At 35.2% G+C, this 18803-nt stretch overlaps 1 protein-coding gene across 11 annotated transcripts in view; it reads left to right on the top strand.

The window, feature by feature from the left end:
- EPHA6 (EPH receptor A6) overlaps positions 1–18803 on the top strand; it is a 780034-nt gene that overhangs the window by 255519 nt on the left and 505712 nt on the right. The gene's annotated exons all lie outside the window — the stretch shown is intronic.

Genomic DNA, 18803 nt, shown 5'->3' with positions numbered 1-18803 from the left:
CATTTCCAGGGAGTTTGTAACCACTCGATGCTTATAGATGTTGCTATGTACTTCTTCATTAGTTAGTTTTTCAATGAGAACTTCTTATGTCCCAGGAACTAAACCTGTTTACAGATATGTCTTCCATAACAAGAAGAGTAATTAGCATAGGTGATAAGACTAGACTTAGGTTATAGTCTAGAAATTTTTATAAAATTCATGTGACGTCATATGTCTCGTTGAAAATAGGAAAACTATGAATAGACACTTCATTTTGGTCCTCTCTTGTTTGAGCTGGTCTCAGTTTCTTCTGATGTCACCGAGCTGTGTGCTTGCTGGAGGAATCAGCTTGAATTTTGCATGTCTCTATACTTGACAATATCATCTCTCTGACACTTGGTCACAAAATAAAATGGCAATGACCTTCAATTGAATTTACACATAGTTTTTAAGAATCAGATTTTTTTAATGGATTTTAGAATTACCTGCTGTTAATACCTCATGTTGGTTTGGTAAGCATGGAAATCTATTGATTTTATGTGTTCCAATTTTCTACTGAGTGGTTAATCCTTTTATAAAACAAAATGTATTTCAGTGGGAAGAAAAAGAACAGTAAAAATATCTTTAGGGTGACAAAAATCTCCTGGCATCATAGAAATTGAGTGATTTATTATTAGTTTGTATGCAACATCTCATTGTGGACAACCAGCAGTGATAAAAAGCTGAAAGATTATTTCTAAGAGATTGTATCATCCAGGTAGAGGATATGTGTTTTGTTACTAGTAGCCTTAAAAGCCATTTATTAACAGTGTTAATTGTATGAAGTTCTTTATATACAAGCCTGTGAAGGTGGAAAATCCGTAACAAAATCATATGGTTAAAATATAAATGTGTATATCTATAAAATATATATATGACATATTGAGAAAGCAAATCCTGATATTTGTAAAAATAAAAGGGATGATAATGTTATTTGACGTTGTAATGTTTGAGAAAGTATTTATAACACTATCTTATTTATATCTCTTTGTATACAAACCATTATTCTTATGTATATGTAGATTTTACCTGGAATATTCTTCTTTAATCTGTTTTAGATTAATCTGTTGAATCTGTTTTAGAAATAGCTATAACCCATGCTGCTTTTAAGTTTGATATCAAAAAGAATGCTAATGTTTTTTATTTTCATTTCATCATTTATCCAAGGGAAGATGAAAATCACAAATTAGGTACAAATTCACAATATTTGTAATAGTTTAAAAATGTAAAATAATAACACATATATCCAGTACCATTAATTGTGCCAACACTTATGGGTTGCATTGGAGGCGTTCTTCTCTTTAAAAATTCAGTATTGAGGGCCAGCCCGGTTGAGCAGTGGTTAAGTTCACACATTCCGCTTCAGCGGCCTGGGGTTTGCCGGTTCAGATCCCGGGTGAGGATCTATGTACGGCTTGTCAAGCCATGCTGTAGCAGGCGTCCCACATGTTAAGTAAAGGAAGATGGGCACGGATGTTAGCTCAGGGCCAGTCTTCCTCAAAAAAAGAAAAAAAATCCAGTAATGTATTTAAAAATTCACGTGAGCTGCTTTAATATATTTCCATGGTTAATTATTCATGTATATGATACCCTAGCTTATCATCTTTTTTTTCCTCCTTGTATAATTGTATTCCAGGAAAGAAGTTCAGTTGGCCTTAAGCAGCATTCAGGTTTTGGCTATGTAATGCTCAGGTTTATTGCCGTCAATACCTCCCCTTTCCTTAAATTTAGCAATATGTGAGTAGAGGCTAAGCCAATCAGACAAACCCTCAAAAAATTGAAATTAGGAGCATAGAAACTATGGTAAGATATGTGTGTCATTGAAGCGTTCACCCATTTTCAGACATGTGCACAATGGTAAGTCAGTGGAGAAAGCAGTCTCAAGGAGCGTCAGAAAGCTAGGCTGAACGCAGAGAGAGAAAGCATCAATAGACCACTGTGGTATAGGCAATAATGTACTGAAGTCACCGTGTCCATTTCACGGGAACAAATTGCTGAATTTTGCGGAATTTTTGCTTGCAGGTTGACTACAATTGGTTTGAAAGCAGCCAGCCGTGATGGTGTATTTCCACCATGGAACCTGGCAAACATTCCAAATCAGAGCTGTCCTGTCCCTGAGAGCTGCATACACTGCCAGAGAGACAGAGAGAGAACAGGACAGTAGTTCCCTAGATCACTGACAGCTTACCAGTTCCCAGCTCTAAATGCTTGCTTTATTTCTGTGAAATGCTTTCATAGCCTTGTAATAAACCCCACATTTATATTATGCTCACTTTACCTAGTTGCCACAAAGAAAAGTACATCTTGACCAAGATAGCTTTAGAAAAGGAGCATCCCAAATAATGAACTAATTGCCACAATTCTAATCAATATAAGTAGAAGATAAGGAACTGAGGATGTAATGTATCATATTTACATCAAATGCTGACGTGTACACGTGTTTGTGTCTCTGTGCTTCTTTATTGACCCCATATAGTTTAGATTCAGTCCCAACTAACACTGAATGGCAACTATGTTGGCACCATGGGGAGACATTTTTCCATATGCATTTTAGTGCAAATCTGATCATCACCAAGAGAAAATTTAGGGAGGGAGGAAGAAAGAGAATTAATGAAGTGTTTTAAAAGATATTTGAATATTTTATTAAGGATTCTGTGGGGTTTTTTTTTTAATATGGAGCTGTGGCCAATTTCTGCCATGTGGCCAATTTCTGCCATCACAGGAAAAAGGAGAAGTTAGATTTGATTGGTTGGAAATTCAGCCTGATTAAAAAACGGAAAAAAGAAAAAGAATGATGCTAACCTGGATTACCTTTCTGGATCTTTCCTAGTATTGCTTTCATGCCGCTTCCTCTAATGTCTTTTACAGGAAGATTAATGAATATCTTGTCACAGATTACCTTAAAAAGACTCATTCTTCGACATTATTTTGAGAGAAGGTTACCACTCCCCCTTCTCCATGTTCTTTCTCACTCCAGTTGAACTTCTGGATACAGATAAAGTGTAAAATTCAGTGATGCTGTGACAATCCCATTGATCTTGGCAAGACATATCCAAAATTATATACTTCATCCTAAGAGTTGCTAAAACCCTGTAACCACTGCAGGTCATGTCTTTATTGACCTTAGACATCTTAATGTTAGATATCAAATGCCAGCAAGGAGCATGAACAGTTACAGATCCATCTTTTGACTTGCTAAAAGCATCTTTACCAAAATACAGTGACTGACTTTTTTAAGGCTTTCCAGATCTTAATTGGGAGGAGCTCCACCTCCCAAGTGCCAAAGGAGGGATTTTACCTCATTAGAAGAAGGCCAGCTGTATTGCTTAGAGAAATCTAGGATGTCATAAAAGACTCTTGGAAAAGGACATGCCTTTGGGCCATCAGATGTAAAGACAGAAGAAACCAGTGTCCTGCTTGTTTTGTGTTTATTTATAAAATGACACCAAAAGAGACCATTATTTTCCTCTTTCGACTTAATGTCTAATGATATTTTAGGGCAAGTGTTAATCTTTAGCTGAGAAGATATTTAATTTGGCTATATATTGATACATGCTTCTATTGATTGCTTCTATTGATTGAAATGACAACATTTCTAGAATATTTAAGATCACATCTGTTATCACTGTATACATTTTGGGTTACTTTTCCCCATTAATGCAAGAGTATGGGTAGGTATTCATTGGAAAGCAACGTACAGCTGTATAATTTGTCTTTGGCATTGTGAGTAAAAATTTAAGGCAGGTTACTTTTTGCTGTCTTAATTACTCTAAATTTAAAATAGGTACCATATTATTCTCTCCTTCTCCCAAGAGGAATAGAAAAATGACTATAAAGCCCTTATAATTATGTGAATAAACAAATGATGAAAGTTAAGTAAATATTTTTAGACAGTATTACTTAAACACATAAGTGGTAAAGTTTTAATTATTATTGGAATCACAGGCTGCTGATCAGATACCCCAGGAGATAGTCACACAGACACACACGTGCACACGCACCTCTTTCACTCTTTGACATGCACCTCTTTCAAACCCAGTTAAAAGAGCTTTCAGATTGTTTTAGAGTATTCATTTCAGTTGTAATAAGGACATAAGTATAGCCTATTGATGTAATTCATCTTTGTAGAAGACTGAGAAGTGGCTTCAATCAGAGTCACACATCCCACTGTGCTTTGGTTTAGTGAATGGATTACAAAATGAGACTTATTCAAGATCAAATGGCAAGCAGGCTTGCGTCCTAAGGCTGTAATTATATGACAAAAGCCTATCTTGGTGCCGGTATGGGATTTCCTACTACTTTAGAAGACAACTTTTTTAGCCTTCACAGTGTTGCTGGTCTCAAACTTTTGAAGAGGTCTGTGCTTCCTTTCCTTGACTCAGGCTTGAGATTTATTGATTTAGACCTGGCGGCCACGTTAACAAGTTATTACACCCACTTGATTCTGGTAGCCAGGGGATTGTAGTTCTGTTGTCTCTGAATCCGCCACACACTCTGGCAGCTTGGAGCGCAGCCCAGGAATACTGACTCGAGGTGTGAGGCTTTAGGCAGCATTCCCTGAGTGCAGAAGAAAACAGTCATTTTCCTGTTTTTCTGAACAGCTGTTTCAGTCCAAAAACAAGCAAAATAAAAATATAAAATTCATTCAAGATTTAGCACAGATGACAATAAAGTTCACAAAACTACTCCAAATAATTACATAAAGAGGCAAGTAAGAAATGATTTATTAACACATCACTACTGAACAACTTTCTCCTGGGAATTTAGATATTGCTAAAGAGAAAATTATATATGACAGTTGTTCAAGAAGGTAAAGCAGACTTAATTCAAGGCACACTATTGTGATGGGAGTACCAGGGTTACTACAGTGGGGATTTGTAACAGGAGAGAATCAGGCTCAACTCCAAGTACTACAAAGAAAAGTGGGGATTGAAAGCCCAGAAGCAGGATCCTGGTTTCAGTGGGTGGAAAATTGCCAAGAGGAAACATCAGGGAGGACTTTGGCTAAACTGACCTAACAGGACTCCAGTAAAGACAGGCCAAGGTGATCAGATGTCACCTGGGGCATGGTGGAGGATGAGGAGCATGATCAGATATTGAAGGTGATCAGATATGGTGGGTGGGAGATTCTGATTAAACTGAATTAGCTGGATTCTTGCTTAAGCGGGACAGTGCAGAGATGACCACAAAACCCCAAAAGTGACGGCCAAGTTGTGGAGAGAATTCGGAGAACCCTGAGCAGATTTCGGTGAGATAGAGAATCTTTGTCAATTTGTCACACAAAACATGGTAGACTGCAGTACGTAACATCACACTCAAATAACTGGTACAAGGTTTTGACAATATTACATCTGTTTTCTTGTACTCTGTACTAAGGAACAGTGGAAATTCAGAGCCCTTACCTGGGTCAAAAAAGTATTTGAAATAATACAGGATATCAAATTACATGCATCAGAACTGAAACTAGTTTGTAAATTCAGTTCTGCTGATGTTTAAATAATCGGAATTAGTTTACTGAAAATCACATCGGTAGAGCATAAAGAAGAGGATGGGCCATTAGGAGGAGGCACAGGAAAGAATAAGTCAAGTACGACAATGACAGGCATAAAATAGTCATAGGGAAGTACCATTCCATAATGATCTTGATGAAAGGGATGTGACTTCTATAATTTCATCTGCCTTTCTGTTGGATTATATTACTTGGTAATTAGCTTGTTGGGATTAGAAACAGTGTAAATCCCAGACCCTGAAAAGTGTATATTTTTTATTTAGATTATATATTTTATTTAGATATTTTTACATTTTCCTTTCTATTACTACCTGAATTTTTATATCCCCTTGGGAATCACCCAGCTGTAATCATTCAGAAATCATTTCCTGAGTGTCTATTGTGTGCAAAGGTACCATGGTAACTTATGTGTTAATTGTGTGCAGTAAAACTATAATGGAACTTCAGAGTTTGTTGTTTGATCAAAATAAATACTATTTGGTGTCTGTCAAAGTGGATTTTGTTAGTGAGATGTTTTGCTTTTTCCTGAGTGGTGGCGTTTGGAGATGATCACTGATTTCTTGAACCAGCCTTTGTTATTTCTCTCTTGGGGTATGCGTGTCTGTGGGATTCTGTGTTCCCCTCCTACATTCCCCTGATATCTCAAGCTCTTTCTCGTTTCCTTTATTTGTTCCCTAGTTGCCATCTGTCAAACCAGATTCACAATTCTTCTACGTATGGATCATTATGTCCAATTTGCTTTTGTTGTAAATTGGTTTGCCATAATTCAGGTGTACTATAATTTTTATAGAATCCTGTTAACTTTTTTGTTGTTAACATCTATGCCCTATTTGATTATACAGGTATTTCTAATTGACTCAGATTTTCTGACTCTTATTTTAAATGCTATTTTTGTCATCTTTCTATATCAGTTAAAATATACCCATTAATTTAAACAGACTTTACAATGTGAATTACAGAATTTCCACTCGTACATATGCTAAGTTACCAGTTTCCTTTTGTATTCATATATCATTCCAGTTTGACAAATTCTTTAGCTATTCTCATGACAATATGCTCATTAATTCATCTGACATGAGGGGAACATTAAGGAATATAGACATGAATAATGCTATGACTACATAAAGCTTCTAATAAAACTATGTCTTTTCTAGGCAATGTGTACTTTCCTAGATCTGTCAAAAGTGAAGAATATTTTAGTTATTCTCCCTGCCATTTGCCCTTGGTTATAGCCAAACTATCTTTTTTTCTAGTGAGAAGGGCTAAATTTGTTTCTGAGAGGATATGTTGCTGCAGTTTATTATTACTATGATTATTTTATTGCAACCATTTATATGCCACTTAAGTTATACAAAGTGCTCTTTAATCATTCAGTAGTTAATTCTTCCATCATCCCATGGGGGAAAATCAATAGGGCAGTTGATTTACACCTGCGAAAACCGTATACTGTAGTGGCAGATTAAAATTACCATAGCAGAAGAGAAAGAGAACCAGGATTTAGAAAAGTGATATTATGTAAGTTAATTCCCAAATGTGTGCTTTGCTGAATTTTTGCACATATATCAAGTAAAATATACAAAAGTCTCTATTATATGAATATAATATTGGTACGTGTGGGAATTTTAAAACTGTACATGAAAGCAGTAATATATATGTAGGTTTATATTGAAATGGATGGAGAGATAGATGAAAAAGAGAAGGTAGATAACACTTGTCAATATCACTAAAGAACTGTAGAAAAAACAGAAATACATCAAGCCTACTTAGAATATTTCTTAGCCATAATAATGATTAAATTGAATTGTAGCAAGGGAAATATAAAATAATTGTAATACTAAGTTCTTGGTGCCAGAGTCTGGGTAAAATGATAATCAAATAAAGATGAAATATAGGAAAAATCTGTGAATTTTCTTAATAGTTTTGTTTTGCACAATATTTGTCACAGAAATGTAGTTCCTTTCTTTCTCCAAGAGAGGAAAATCATGTACACGTGACCTTACTTGCAATTGGAAAGCTAAAAATGACCCAACCAGATGCCTGGTATTATCGAGGCAACCTGCCAGCAAACAAGTAATGGCTCAGAAATATTCTGATCTCAGTCAAGGTATGGGGAGTAATGAACAGTCTCCTCTTATTGTACTGTCATTCCTGTAAATAATAAGCAAGAGCGATGCTTGCTTATTATTTTTTGTTCAAATATTATTATATTTTGTTCAAAGTGTGTGGCTGTCTGCTTCTACGTTAGTATACAGGCAATGTGTCAGCAAATCAGCTCTGGGGGTTTCAATCATAATCTAAATGATCTGCCATGTTAAAAGCAAACAGGTATGTCTTCCACCAAAAATTAAAAAAAAGATTAGGCAAATTTAAAGTGTGTAAAACCCATAAACCCATAAGTTACATGGTGCTAGAACAGTGTCATATTACACGTGTCAAAAATCTGTGAAATCCATTGTACAAAGAAGCTAGCCCTCAAATTAGTTTGGTGATAATGAAAACAAAAGATATATGGAAATGTATTTTAATTAGTTATAAAGTTCACAAACTAATCAGAGCCTTTGCTTTACAGAGCATTTAGTATCCATTTTGAAATCAATGCATATATATATATTAATTCATAAAACAGTTGATGAGCACTTGCCTTATGTCGGGGATTGTTCCAGGGTCTTGAGAGACAGTGCTTTCCAAGAGAGGTACTCAGGATTTGTTAAAGTGCTATCAAATGTTATCTTTAAAGTTCTTTTCACATTTTGATTGCTTGATTTTGGAGAAATCCCAAATTATGGGAAGTGAAAACCTGTTACATTATTCACTCAACCTATTGTCTTTAGTAATATCTTACTTTACCCCTGTATTTGGCAACATAGATGGTTCCATTTCAGGATGATATTTAAAGAGTTACTGACATGTTTTCTTGCTCAAAACTATTTTCACCTGCTTATTTCCCTGCCTCAGATAGTATAATGAATAAATATCCTCTAAATCACAGCACATCTTGCAGGGTTTAACACATTAATCTATTATCAGTTTTATTCTACAATCCCTAAGATGTTAGTTTATCAGATTACTTTACTCTTAGCCAATTGAGGATACAAGGCTGAGCAAAGGGACAGTTATAGAATATGGAACATCCCCTGCAGAGTGTGGGACTGAGAGGAGCGTTGTCATGTAGAGAGGTAGATGGATAGGTGCACAAAGTAAATGTACAGAGAATAATCAGTCTGCCTTCTCCCAGGGCCAAGCTGGCTACCAAACTCAGTAGATACAAACTAATAAAATGGAGAAAATATTACCTGCCCTTGAGGATATTGCACTCTTCTACTCACTCCTATTACAGCATAATAGCATTATATAAAACAGCATATATATAAAGTTTTAAAATGGAATATTAAATAGTGAGTCCATAAATAGTGATAGGATCAAGAATAGAAGATTAACTGGTGTTAAAAGCTTCCAGGGATTGGTAAGAGTTGAGATTTCTCTTAAAAGATGGTGAACCTAGACTGTAGAGGCATGACATCCAGTGGAAGTGTGTGGCCAGCCTACTGGGACTGAAATAAAGGCAGATAATGTAGGAAAGTGACTTATGTGGGCGTGGAGTACTGGATTAAGCCGTGTACGTGTGGTGCGGTCAACTTTTGACAAACAAAGTTGCTGAAATCTTAAGTGAGTTGTTTCAGATATTTAAAGCATTTTCAAATTGAATGAGTAAATTGGTGTAAGGTGGTTATGACCAGATTTTTCAAATGTTATTTGTTCATATCTCTGTCTTCTATTTTCCCAGAAAAAATTAATTTATCAGAATCCTTATTAAATATTTGTTAGAAAATATCTACACTTGACAAAAACATTCACATTGACTCTGAAGACTATAAATGTTTACATTCAAGTGTTAGGAGCTAGAATTACAATTATCAGGAAATACTCCTATGTCTAATGGTAGTTTGCAAACATAAAATCATAATGTTTTGTAAAATATGTCTGAATATACAGATGGGAAATCAGAAATGATATTCTGAATGTTTTCTATTCTTGAAATGGAATAATGGTATTCCCTTTTGGAACTTGTATTAAAATTTTAATGTTAATTGATATTTTAAGAGTAGAAGTGATGAGAATACTATATGAATGTCTATACCCCTTAGGAGCTCAAAGAGGTCAGAAGTGTCTTCTGTAATAATGGGTTTAATTTGTTCCCAAGAGGGAATTCTAAATTTTATCCCTTTAAGCATATCAACATAACTCATGCTGTTAATTGTATAGTGGATTAATGATACTGATTATGGTATGTAAAATTCTATTAGCAGCTCAGAGGGTGACCTTAGAAAAGTAACCTTATATTTGAACTAAAGAAAATTGCTTTTGTGTTTGTCTTCATGAAATTAAAAATTTTTTTTAAACCTACATACATATAACACATTGCAGAAAATGACTAGAGTCAAATATCAGTTACAAACAATTGAGGAGTTATTTGATATAAGGTTCATATTTTGTATGCATTATATTTACTTATCCAAATGGGGTTCTCCCACTGGATAAGATGTTTTATTGACATAAGGAAACAGCAGCTCTTTCAGGACATTATTTCTAAAGCTATATATTTAGACTGAATATATGGAAAAATAAGTAAATTTTTGATATTTTTTTCAGACAGAATTGCTGTTTGAAACTTTAATGAGGAAGATAGATCAGTGGTTCCTAACTCTAGACAAATGTTAGAAGCATACAGGGAGCCTTTAAAAAATACTGATATCTACGTCCCACACTCAAGAACTTCTGAGGTAGTTGATTCTGTGAGAGTCTTGGACACTGATGTGTTTGCAGATATACCCAGTGATTCTTGAGTGCTGACAGAGTTGTGAACAATTGAGAGAAATCAAGTATCATCTGTTCTGAAATACGAGAAAATATTTCCAAGATTTTAATATTGGATTTGATTTCAAAGCAATTAACCAAGTAAATTATTGATTATTAAAATGATTCCCCCTAGTAATACTTTGATGCATATGTTTTATGATTAAAAACTGAAGAATCAATAAATACATCTCAAGTTAGGGGAAAGTCACTGCATTATAAGATAAATATATTAATATAATGAAAAAATAAAATTTCAAATTTACTTATTTTTCCATATATTCAATTAAAGAAAAAGAAATCAAGAAGTAGACTATTATTAGTAAACTCAACAAGTAGAAGAAAGAAATTTCAAATAATAGTACCAAATAAATAACTATGGCCCATTTATTTTAATTTAGAAATATATATCTTAAAGTGTTTTCAACATAACTGAGCACATGAATCAAAATTTTAAATACTTAGATTTATTATTTTATAAAATGTCAATTTTAAATGCTTAAGAAAAAAATTTGAATGGCATTGCTTACTTACTTTTCACAGAGCTCAGCATGATAGCATCGTGTTTGAGATAAAAACACATCAGTCTTTATAGCTTTTAACTTATGTTTACAAAATACAAATGACCATTCCATTTTAATCTCATATGGATTGTTTAGTTTGTCCAATAATACATTTTTGAACTATATACCAAAAAAATGAAAAGACATGGGAAAAAATGTGTTGACTTTTTTTTATTTCATAAGAAAATAGGTGTAAAATAAGCACTCCTCCTATTTCCCTAAAGTCAGGAGAGAGTGCAAGCAGGAAGGGAATACCCAGATGACACTTGAAAACATATTTGAGTTATTGAGCTGGTGCCCAACATGCAGGAGGATATGACGTGGTGGCACAATGTTGACTTTAAAAGAACACTTGCATTCAAAACTTGGCTTTTTCACTGAGGAGCTGCATGAAGCTGAGAAAAATCACTTAATCTGTGCAAGCCTGTAAATTTCAGAACCTGGAACTTTCTAATCCTAGAGCCTCAACCTTGTTGGTTAGATCCTGGCATCCATCCCCAGTCATTTCTCTTCGAACCATCTCCACTGGAAACTTGAAAAACCATTTCTACTTCAAAACAATTTGCTGACACATTTTATTCATTAATTCTTAAAATATTTAATAAGTATTTTAAGGGTTGTTAGAGCCATGTCTCTCAAATTTTAAAGTGCCTTCAAGTCACCCAGGAATCTTGTTAAAAATGCAGATTCTGATTCGGAAGGTCTCAGCTGCCATCTGAGATTCTACAGTGCGATCTGTCCCCCAGGTGATGCCAGTGCTCTTGATTCTTATACATTAGCTTGAGTAGTAGGATATAAAAGGACTCACACTTATGGCTGTATGGACAAGTAGATACTCTGGGGGACCTTTGGATAAAACTAGATCTTGGATTAAGTACAAAAAAAAAGTAAGTTTTATTGCATTTCTGGGTTTGCTGGAGGGTAAAAGAAGCCTCAAAACACACACACACACACACACACTCACCCCAGCAAGCTGAAACTATAGGCAGAAGTCTTGAGTGGTAAGCATAAAATGGGGTTGTCCTGAGGTCAAAACTGCTGTCAGTGCTGCACATATAAACAGAGCCTTGGCCTCCTCGCAAGGTAGCCAGTCTGGACCTGAGATTCCTATACTGGATCAGGAACCCCAGAAGGGGATTAAAGTGATCCCTGTTTGGTGGTACTCAGAGACTGCTTGAAGAGTCGTCCTTTGCATTTTCTTTCTAGAAGAGCATTCCTAATTTTGCCTTTAGGATCCCACACACAACATTCAATGAAATGTCAGCTCCTGGACTAAAGGAACTCTGCTCATGGAGCCAAGCTCCTATGAATCAGCAGAAACAAAACTCAAGCACACCTCGATGTATAAGGGCTTGGACACCATATAAAACATCTAAAGAACTAAATGATAGAAAGAGGAAGAAACCATCAAAATGAGACAATATAAAAAACTTTTAAAAATAAAAAATATGACTAAAATGAAAACTCAGTAGATAGGTTAAATAGCAGAAAAAGGTGAATAGAGGAGGGAAATGGAGATAAATTTGAATAAATTTCTCAAAATGCGACACAGACAAATAAGTAGGTGAAAAATATAAAGACATATGGCGTGGAATGAGAAGTTACACTATATAGCTATGTAGTGTCCCAGAAGTAGAGAATGAAGTAATTAAAAGTACTTAAAGACGTAATGACTAAATATTTTCCATAATTGATAGAAGTTACACGTCAACAGATTCAGGAAGCCCCATGTATAATAAGTATACATATAGACACACTGAGACGAAATTTCACACCAGAGAAAGAAGATCTTAAAAGGATCCTGAGAGAAATGGGACATACCTTCTATGAAAGAATGACTATTGACAGATAGAAAACTTCTGAAAGCTTTAATGCAAGCCAGACATACATAGAATGGTATATTCAAAGTGCTAAACAAAAATAACCATCAGTCCAGTATTAATTATCCAGCAAAACTATTTTTGAAGTGTGATGGTTATATAAAGATGCTTTCAGATGAAAAAAATACAGATTTTAACACCAGTATTTCTTCACCAGTATTAATTCACTAATGGAATTTGTGATGGTGTTCTTCAAGAAGATAAGTCATATTGGAAAGGATGTCCTAAAAGAAAATAGCATAAAAATACCCAAATCTCAATCTCACTCCTGATTATCTGTGATAAAATACCATCAAAAGAATTCTCTCCGGAATGTAAAAATTCTTTGTAATCTGCTTTGACCGAGGGGAAGGCTTCTAGTGTGCTTTGGTGAATTTTCTAGCATTGTGATCTACTTTTAATGGAAATACTTTACTTTGGTGATTTGAAGCATTGTTATAGAGTACAGAATAAAACATAGTATTAAACTGCTGAGGTCTCAATTTTTTTCCTGACAATTTTATGCTGCTTAAAGATTTTTAAATTGGTTCATTCTCATATATTAGCAAATTCATCCCAAAACGTTTAGTTTAAAATGTAATGTTTAGTGTATGCTTTGATTGCTCCTTTAAAATTAACTAATATAGACCAGTATATCCTCTGAAAAGAATTTTAGAATAATGTATCCATATTAAGCGACCAGCTGTAGCTTTGGCACTGTTGACCCATCTCTGCTTTTTGGATCTCTGTCCTTGAACGTTGAACCTCAGTCCTGGTTTCTGTGACAACGTTTCTAGCTTGAACTCTGTTCTTGCCGTCCTTCGTTAGTATCCTTTGCTGGGGGTCTCCTTTCACCCTTGCATTAACCATGGCTGCTGAGAGTTCCGCAGCAGCCTTGTCTTCTCATTCTGTATGCTGCTGGAGGATGTTATCTAGTTTTATTATTTCCAATACTATCTATATGGTAATGTCTCCCAAACTGTTTCCCCAGCCCATCTCTTCCCTTAGATCCATTTCCAATAATCACCAGCCTGTTGAGCATCTCTATGCTATATCCTCAAACTCCGGCATCTTAAACTAATCTGTCCAAAACTGAAATGTTTCCATATTTCCCTACTCCCTCACTCCTTGCCTCATATTCCTTATCTTAGGCAACTCACAGGAGTAGTTACCTTATCAACTAAGGAGAAATTAAAAAATGATACCTCCTCTCCTCTTATTCTTGTATTTCCCATATTCAATTTTATGCATGTCCCATAAATTCTACCTCTCTTTAAAACTTTTTCTCCATCCCTGGTTCATAACTTCATGATTTTGTCTCGACTATACTAACAGTTTTCTGATTATTTCCTCCGTCTGATTCCTTCCACCTCTAGTTCACTCTCCACAATACTTCCAGAATATTCTTTATAAAATTCAAAGAAGTTTAAAAAGGAAATGAAAAGAAAAACATTTACAATGTGTTGGAGTGATGTCAGTTTCTCCTTTAATAAAAATAATTCAGTAAATTTAAAAATGCAAATCTTATTTGTCATGCTCTTACTTAAAATCAATAGGGAAAATAATCTTCTCTTAACTTCCCACCCTCATTTCAACAAAATACAAAAGACATTGTCAAAGCCTGTAGCATAGTAGGCTCCAGTCACACGAAACCATTTGCTTCCGTACATAAATCTCATTTTGCCCACTTCTTCCCTGGCGAAACCCAACTCATTCTACAAAACTTATCATGGATGTTACCTCTTCTGACTGAGCAGATTTTTTTCCATCTCTTTCTGATAGAGTGAAGTGCAGATAATATTTATAAAGGTAATGAGATATATTTGAACACAGAGTTATTTTACAGACATGGATATCTGCCTTTGTGTGCGTTATGGTCTAGGTGTCTCTAATATTAACTCCCACCAAGTCCCCCATGCTCTCTGGAATAATTTTATACTTATTTGACTTTTCCCGTTTGCTGACTTTATCTTCCTTGTGAAAAGAAATTGCATCTTTTATTTCTTTCTCCCCTCTGCAGAACACAATGCCAGGCACAAGGTAGACATTCAATAATTCCCTGTAGATTTAATGAATTAATCTCATCCTGATTACATTTTCTTGTTATAAAGCTTTTTGACTAGTAGAAAAAGTTCTACCAAGTCTTTCTGGAAGTACAACTTCCTCCTTAGTAGTAATGAAATGAAATATTTTATTTATTTATTCATTCATTCATTCATTTATTTAACTGATTAGTTATATAACAGTTATACATAGACAAAACTATACAAACATGCATCAAATTGATGGGATTAAAAAGCAGTTGTGCAGGGGCCAGCCTGGTGGCGCAGCAGTTAAATTCGCATGTTCCACTTTGGCGGCCCGGGGTTTGCTGGTTCAGATCCCGGGTGCAGACATGGCACTGCTCATCAAGCCATGCTGTGGTAGCCATCCCACATATAAAGTAGAGGAAGGTGGGCACGGATGTTAGCTCAGGGCCAGTCTTCCTCAGCAAAAAGAGGAGGATTGGTGGCAGATGTTAGCTCAGGGCTAATCTTCCTCAAAAAAAAAAAAAAAGAAAACAATTGTGCAGGCCTAGATTGAGTGCATTCCACAGGATCTCTGACCAGTACTCCCTGAGACTGTGTCAAGGTCATGAAAATCAAGAAAGGTCTGAGAAACCTTCACAGACCAGGGGTGACGTGACAAACAAATACAATGTGGCAGCTGAGATTGGATCCTGGAAAAAAACTGGAAACCTGGTAGAATCCAGATAAAGTCTGGAATTTAGGTAACAGCAGCGTGCTAATGTCAGTATTTTAGTTTTGACAGAGGTACTACGGTAATATATGGGAACTGAGTGAGGGCTATGTGGGAACTAACTCTCTGCACTAACTTTGCAACTTTTCTGTATATCTAAAATTATTCCAAAATAAAAGGTTTATTTTCAAAAACTCAATTGTAACTTAACAAGTGATTTAATCGTTAACATAGTACAACATACAGATTTTCCAATCAGTATGTGCACTCAGAGAACACTTGCAATAAAAGCATACTTTGAATTTTAAAAGTGAATATCTTTTCCAAATATTCACTGAAAAGTTATAATTGTTAAAAATGCAAATATTCTTTTTATTATATGCTACTTGCTATAAGATTGATTTTAAATTGAGGTAATCTAAATGCTTTCATGATCACACACTACAGTGCTAATGATCTGTTTCATATCAAAATTTGAAGACCTTATTTTTTACATGTTTCTGTCAAAATTTTTGTGTAAAATCTGACCTTGAAATCAATGGAACTTTACGCTGATTTTTATCTACCTGAATATTATGTATCATTTTCAATTTTTATGTTTTTAAAATCTCTCACAGCAAAATACATTTTAGCAATTGGTCTTTTCATCTATTACAAAAATAAAGCATACCTTTTTCTGATATCAGGGGACATATTTGAGGGGTGGGCAAGCATACATTTGTTTTTCCCTTTCATTAATGTTTTGCTGGAGGGCAGATGTCAATGTAGCCACTTTCATTTTTTTACCCCTCTTGTTGAAAGCTCCTGTAGGGAAATTTTGCACATGCATTTCTTTGATGATTCTTTTCATTTTTATCCCCTGCTGTAACTTTGACAGTCAGACTGGCAGTAGGAGAGAGAAATAAAAGGAGAAGCCTTAAAGAAATGTTATAGCCTCATTCTGTGAATTTAGAAGATGACAGGGTTTTTTGGCTTGCTTCCTCTGGCCCATGACTAAAAGAAGAACTGTCACCAGGTTACAGTGCTAAGGGGAAGTAATGAGAACATATTTTCTCATGCAGGCTACCTACAGGACTTTGATGCTCATGGCCCGCCCACATCAATCTGAAACTCTGAGGCTAAAAATTGCTGTGGCTGGATCCAAAACCACATTACTAGGAAAGAGGCTTGACAGTCATCTGTGTACAGGTTTCACACAGTAGGCATATAAGAATCATTTATTAGTGATAATAGCATGCAAATTTGCTTTTCACACCATTGTACCAGCAAGAGTCTATAATCAGTCAGTTTGTCTGTCTCTACTGTATCTAATGTATTCTTAAAAAGAAATGATGAAATCAGTATGGTGGGTTTGACCCCATTTTTCTGTGCAAAGGTGTCTCCAACTCTTTGTTAGCCAACAAGGGATTGCCTTTCTAGTAATGAGGATTCTTGAGGCTATGCAATAGCTAATAATATTTCCCATTGGGAAACTCAAGAATTGCCTGTGAAAAGACTTCAAAAGGTGAAATTTCTTAAGTTTACAATAAATCTTGAGAAGGTATAAGAGTAAATTCACTTAGAATAGAAATGAGAAAGAATTAGCCTCTGATGGTTATAAAATGGTGAAATTTATCATTTTAAATACATACTTTTTTTAAAAAAATAAGATATGCCAAATTTTTTAAATGTTTGGTCTAAAGAATGATATTTATTTAAGATTAAATTTGCTTTCTTTTAACTAAATGTAGTTAACCTTGTTAATTTCTTAAGAAAACTTTAAAATGTATTTAGAAAATAGATTCTAGAATTTCATGAAATTACATTCACACACATTCATATATATATTTAAATGTATATTATAAAAAATAAAGTGGAATGTTGTCCTTTACACATTAAAATATGCAAATAAAAATTTTGAAATTGCAAAATGTGAAATATGTTCCACAAAAAGATGAAATATTGTATCCTGAATATATTTTTTTAGAGTTGGGACCTGTGCAAATTTAGAACACAGTCCACACAAGACCACTTGCAGTTCTGACATCAGTTGGAAATTCAGAGATTTCCAAAACCACTCAGATTCAAAAATTCAATGGAAGGATTTACAGAATTCACTGAAACCTGCTCTGTTCATGGTCACAGTTTCTTTCAGCTAAAGGGTACAGATTAAAATCAGACAAGAGAGGGAGGGCATAGTAGAGTCCAGCGGAATTCGAAACACGGAGCTTCTACTTGTCCTTTCTCTGTGGAGTCAAGACAGTGTTACCCTCCCAGTGTCACTGTGTACAGTGCACACAGAGCATTGCCAACCAAGAATGCCCACCCAAGTGTTGATGTCCAGAGTTTTCTTCCTCGGGGCTCCATTACGTAGGATGATTGCTTCCTCATCTGACTGATCTTAGTCTCCACCCTGTCCAGATCTCAACTGATACCAGGTGACCCAGAGCCCACCATAAATCACATTGTTGGTGTGACTCACAGCCCCCACCCTGAGCCCCTTTGTAACTGTCTGGTTGGCCCAAGGGCCCCAAGCAAAGATACATCCTAAGGGCTAGAGATTACCTCTCAGAAGCCAAGGGTAAGAGCCAGATCTCATTTTGGGTAAGGTTTAGTTCTTTACCATAGGACCTAATAAGTGTGTGTCCATGTTGCTTCCACTTTACTTTTTAAAGCCGCTGCTATATTCCCAGCTCAGAACACAGCACATAGACACTGTTATTCTGGTTTATCCATAGAATTGATTCATCCTTTTCCTTACGACATAAATGTTTTTAATTAATTCCAGCTCATGGAGTTTATATATATATACGCTCACATAGACACAAGCACACACGTGCATATAGTCATGAGCCACATAACTACATTTCACTCAATGATGGGCTGCATAGGTTTGTGTAAGCACACTCTACGATGTTCGCACAATGACAAAATCACCTAACGGCTCATTTCTCAGAACGTATCGCTGTTAAGCAATGCATGATTCTGTTTGTGTGTGTGTGTGTGTGTACATATATATATATATATGAATGTATGCATATATCAATATATATGTATATCAACTAGATTTTGCCAAGGTGGTGGAAAGTTTCCTTAGCCTTACTGAGTTTTGTGAATTTAACTCCCATCTTCAAAGTATCGGAAGTTTTAGAGTTTGCCTTATAATGTATTCTTGTAAGAGGCCAACATTTCCCTCGTAGATTATGGTTAACTTTGGTCTAGAAGCAGTGAAGTAATTATCTTTTCTACTTGTCTTGAGTAAAAGCAATAGAACAAGGAACA

This window comes from Equus caballus, chromosome 19, assembly GCF_041296265.1.
Source record: "Equus caballus isolate H_3958 breed thoroughbred chromosome 19, TB-T2T, whole genome shotgun sequence".
In the NCBI taxonomy this organism is placed as follows: Eukaryota; Metazoa; Chordata; class Mammalia; order Perissodactyla; family Equidae; genus Equus; species Equus caballus.
Note: the sequence above shows the minus strand (reverse complement) of the source record. Positions and strands in the feature narration are given on the sequence as shown.